The following is a 6000-nucleotide window of genomic DNA, read 5'->3' as shown; positions in this document are numbered from 1 at the left end:
CCATCCATCTATCCAACCATCCATCCATCCCTGTATTTTACAAGCTAATATAACCACTTTGGAACAAGCTATACTTGGTTCCAACATTCAAGAAACTTAGTGTCTCACAGGGAGATTGGCATTAATAAATCAATGTATTAATTAATTACAATTTAGATGAGTATCACAAAGAAAAATACTGCATGCTATACAATCATATAGTAGAGGACTCTTAACTAACAAACGCTTGTTCTTTGAGAGCCATCCGGTACTTCACATTTCCACATTCTGAAGAACTTTAGCACTTGAACCCTCCTGTCTATCATCATCCTCATGTTATTCAACATCCAACACCCTGACTCACAGTTCCTTCACTTCTACACTCCTGTATTGCAGCCTATTTAATTTCAACAACTCATCACAATAACCTCATCTTAAAACTCCTCATCTAAAAACATCCAGAATGGTTTTATTACCATAGTCTCAAATTATGATATTCTTTTTCTCTGACTACCTCATTTCCTCACTCCTATTGAACATACTCTTTGTTCTCATTGGAATTGCATAACTTCAATGACTGTTTACAAAGTAAATGTTTTACATATGATTGTCTCATGGAGTCTTCCCTCAAATGCTATGAAATAAGTATTGGTTCAGGAACCTATTAAGTATTGCTAGTACAATAGAGATTTTTCCATTTTCTTATGCCAAAGTTTGCCTAGTACTTTTATCAAGTATCTTAGATAACAGCATCCTATGTACGTTTTCTGAATGAGTCTACCACTCAATGTTACTCATCTTGTTTTGTTTCCATTTGATTATGTTGCATCTTTAAAAATTGCCTTTTTATGTTTCCCTTTCATCCACAGGAATGTAAACTCTTCGAGAACAGAGACCTTGACTTTCTGTTCACTGCTTTTTTTTTTTTTTAATCCATCATCAGAACAATGCTTGAAACATGCCAAAGAGATATTTGTTGAATGCATCTATGGGGTTTAATGGTACTTAAACTCTGGCAGTCAACAAAACCAGTTTTTTAAAAAACTATCCATTTGTCCATTTTCTGCATACTTTCTTTTTATTGTTGTTCCTCTCACATAATTAAAAGGAAAATTTCAACAATGTGCCAAGCATTGCATTAGGCACTAGGAGAGTAAAGATAAATAAGACAGTGATGTCCTGATGGTGTCACAAACACACTGGCTGATGGAAAACTAGGCAGAACAAAAAGTATTATTGCACTGAGAAAAATTAATTCATAAATATTTTGTTGAAACTCTGGGGGAGATAAGCATTGAAAAGTTCTATAACCAAAGTATTAAAAAAGAAAATCAATTATTTCTATCTTAAGATGCATAAAATGTTATTTTTGTCTTTAGTATTTTTTGGTGTCTTTATTGTTTCATATTAAAGAATATTATAGATACATTTTATATAGTATCTAAAAGATGCCAAGATCAACTTTTCTAGGGATTTTTATTATTAAGAATAGAATAAACTATGATTTAAAAAAAGATCCTCAATAGCACATTGGCTCAGAACCAGTAGGAGTTTATTTCTTGCTCATATAGAGATTGAATCTTGTGTTCCTGGTTAAACAGCAGTTCTCCATGTGGCCACTCTGGGAAGCAGTTTCCTTCTTGTGGCTTCATCATTCCCTAGGCTGTGGTTCAGGCCAGTGGTTCGAGAATCAGTAGCATCAGCATCACCTAGGACCTTATAAGAAATGCATATTCTCAGGCTCCACCCTAGACCTACTGAATTCAAAATTCTGAAGGTAGTTTCCAGCAATTAGCATTGTAAACAGCCCTCCAGGTAATTCTAATGCATGATAAAAGTTAAGAACCACTGTTCCAGGCCTTCAGCCCTCATGTTATTTGTACCAGTGAGTGGACAGGAAAAAGTTACACTTGCTTCTGAAAGGTCTTGACTTAGATATGCCATACGTTCATTACTTTGTCCATATTTCATTGTCAAAAAATTAGTAACATGGCCACAGAGTCTCTTCTACAGATGTCTTAAATGCAAATTCACCTACTATGTAGGAGAATTCTGTATTGAGGGGCGAAGCGTTGGTGTGGTGGAATGTACTGGAACATAACGCTTAGAATTGGATTGCAGAAGACCTATTGTGCTTTGTAGTGGCTCTAATACAATTTAATAGATTCCGGCAAGATTTTTGGTACGCAACACTTTTATTTTAATGGTCTCTAGTGGGACTATATATTCTGCCTGAATAATGTGAAAATGTAAAAATGTAAAATAGAAATGTGTAAAGTGGCTAATGGTAAATATGACTCCACTCTGAAGAATAATTATCTTAAAAAAATAATGTAACAGGAAGAGAAACTTGCAGCAGCGATATGAGACCAGGGCCAGTTGTTTATTTGGAGGGGAATGGAAGAAGATATGGAACTGATGAGAAATAAACTTGAGCCTGCCTCAGAGCCATTGAGAGGGCTTATTAAAACCCAGGTTCCCTGGCCCCACGATCAGAGTGTCTGATCCAGCAGGTCTGGGGAAAAGCAGGAGAATTTCATTTCTAAATCATTTTCAGGTGATAATGTTTTTGTTTAGGGAGCATACTTTGAGGATCACTGACTAGGCATTGTAAAAGAAATCTTTCAGATGAAACCTGGATTTGGGGTAAATTCTCTGTGCCCTGGGGCTTTTTGATAGGTGTTTCTGTGACACGCAGGCCAAAGATTTTTCTTTTCCTGGCTAAGTTTGATGTGTGCTCCCAACTTGAGGATTGGAGAGTAGATATTGGCTGCTCTCCAAAGGAAAAAAATCAACAGGTTTGTACCTTTAGGGAATGTTTATTAATCTTTATTATATCAGCAGTTTCTCCTGTGGTGGGAATTAGGAGCTAAAGGTGTAACTCATTTCACTGATTAGACAAATAATCTTGTTCAGTTACAAAGTATTTTATTACTGTTTCTTCCTCTCTCCCCCTACCATCAACACTTTTGAACATTTTTAAATAGACTCATAGATACATACTCACTTCCAATTTCTTACACCTTCAATAAAAGGCTTGGTTTTGTGGAGCTACTAAGACATCAGCTTTCACTATGTAAAATAAATGCATTAAGAACACATAATACCCTGCTTATTTTAGCTGACTCCTGTAGAGAGCTTGCCTAATAAGTATTGTTTTTTTGCAATTTAGGCTGAGTCTGTGAATTCATTGAATTAAATTGCTCTTTCTACCCTCAGATCTCTCTCTCCATTGTTGATTCTGAATTAAAATTCTGTGCTAGCTGAAGCCCAACATTTTACAAACTGCAAAAGGTATATATTCTCCTTGTGTGTTATTTTTATTATGAAATAAATTATAATATACACTGCCAACTGAACATCAGCAGTGTCCCAAGAATTGTACTGAGCAAAGAGTTTGACAAGTTCCTTGCCTAAGGATTATGTAAAAGCCATTCAAGTAGAACTGAGTTAACATATGACTTAGTTTAGTATGGCTTAACTTGAATATTGATTGATTCTTTGGATGTGAAATGAGTTTGTGGGAGAGCAAAAGAAATGAAATATTAGGATCTGTTTTTCTGAAACATCTGCTGGTTTCAACTAAAAACTCAGTTTTCTCTGTTGAAAACAATCCTTGTTTATCATTTTATTTCTTTGAGTTGAAATAGTAGGATTGATGGCTTCATGTTAGCAGTAAGAGAGTGACAATAATGTCAGATGTTTTAATCACCTTCTTTTCTATCCAGGTATAATGCTGTGCTCCAATTACTTAACATTACATTTCTTCATTCCTTCTTTGTATTATAGGTCGATGAGATTTAGCTATTTGTTTCATGTTGAAAAGGTTTGAAAATGTCTCCATTTTTCTGAGGCACTCAACTCGTCTTATTTTTAAAATAATTATTGAGGTTTATCATACATATGGATAAAGTACATAAAGTACACTAATTGTAAGTGTGCAGATTGATTTTTCTTATAGTTCAAAGACAAAAGTACAATAAATCTAGTTTAGCAGATCTTAATTGGCTTTTATTTGCAATTCTAGAATCAGACAGGAGTTTGAAACAAAAATGGCTCAGAATGCCCCACCCTACCACCTGTGCATGTTATATTTACAGTCAGAGAAAAGGAAGTGACATTCAGAAAATGGAAGTGAGGTACAGAGACAGCCTGACTGATTACAACTCACATTTGCCTTATTTGAATATAATTTGAATAGTTGGTCACCTGTGATAGGCTGAGACACTTATTAGTTCCTAAACTAGGTTTTCAGTTTGTCTGCATTCTGAGTTAGGTTGCAGTTAGGAACTCCTAAGGAGGCCACCTTGGGCCAATTTTAGTTTGATTTAACACTAAATATCATGCTGTGTAACCACACACAGCTCAAGACAGAATATTCTCATATCATAGAAGTTTCCCCATGTCCCTCTCCAGTCAAAACCTCTCCAAAAGTAATTACTACTTTGATTTCTAACACCATGGGTTAGTTTTGTATCTGCTTGAACTTCATATGGAGTCATATAGTATATACTATTTTGTCTCTGATTTCTTTTGTTCATCATTACTCTGGGAGAGTCATCTGTGTGGTGGTATGTATCAGTAGTCTATTCTTTATTGTTGTGTGGTATTTCATTTAATGAGCACACACAATTTGTTTACCTGTTTGTTGTTGTTGTTGTTATTGGTCACTTGGATTGTTTCCAGTTAGAGGTATTATGACTAACGCTGTTATCAAGATTTTTGTATTTTTTTGGTGTTCACATGAACTAATTAGTTGTGAGCCATGAAATAGGCAGATGATTAGCTCTAATTTGTAATGCCACTATTCCAAATAATTGTGCTAATTTATACTTCTTCCAGTAATGTATCAGAGTTCCAGTTGCTCCGTATTCTCATCAACATTTACTATTGTCAATTTGTAAAATGTTAGCTATTCCTGTGGCTATATAATAGCATCTGTCAGCCTATTTTAAAAAATCAATTAATAAAACTTCTAGATTAAATAAAAAAGAATCTTTCAGATTGATTACTCAGAAAAGATAAGTTTAATCAGCTGTCAACATTTTAAAGCCACAAGAGGCATCTATACAGATATTAACTAAGTTCTAGAATAATTGAAAAGCCAAAATTTGCCAAGCCTGTAATAATAATAATGATGATGCCCACTAGGTCACAAATAAATTGCTAAATTATTTCTTTGTAATGACTCACTTAAGGTGTTGAGTTTTGTATTTGACATTACTATACTTGTTTCTAAACACACTCTGAATTTGGGGCTGCTTTTGACCATTAATATAATTCAGATTTCGTCACTTGCTCTAAGTACATCTTTCTGAAAACAGTGAATTCAGTCTTCATAGCCTCAAGTATTTACTCTGAGAACAGAACCACAAATTAAACAAGATAACATTTTTCCCCTCACCTGCTTTAAGTACATATTCCTGAAAACAGTGAGTCCACAGTCTTCAGATCCCCAAGTAGAGTTATCTCTTGGTATATGCTGGGGATTTGTCCAGGACCACCTGTGTGTATCTACATCCCACATACTCAGCTGGTTCTTCAAAACCTGAATATACAAAAAGTCAGCCCTCTGTATACAGAGGTTTCATATTCCAAAAATGCTGCATTTTCAACCTGCACATGGCTAAAAATACCTGCATACAAGTGGACCCCTGCAGTTCAAATCCGTGTTATTCAAGGATCAACTGCATTTACTTTGGGAATAGAAGCACAAACTAAGATAACATTTTTTTTTCTAAAAAGCTACTATCAACATTTTGTACATTTGTGTTTTTTTGTGTGTGATCATATACTCTTGGGTCATTAACATTTTTCAAATAATTTCATTTAGAAAAAAATTGTCTTTGCACTAAAATGGCAAAGTTACTGAATGATTTTTTTCTCTTTTAATTACTTTAGAGAAAGGACTATTGTTTACTCTTCAGTTTGTCTTTGGGCTTGTTTCTGCTTACCTCTCTTTTGGGTGCTAGCGTATGGGCTGACCTGTCCATGGACAATACAACCTCATTTTTAAAGAGT

This window comes from Pan troglodytes, chromosome 3 (genome assembly GCF_028858775.2).
Source record: "Pan troglodytes isolate AG18354 chromosome 3, NHGRI_mPanTro3-v2.0_pri, whole genome shotgun sequence".
Classification (NCBI taxonomy): domain Eukaryota; kingdom Metazoa; phylum Chordata; class Mammalia; order Primates; family Hominidae; genus Pan; species Pan troglodytes.
This window is presented reverse-complemented; position numbering follows the sequence as displayed.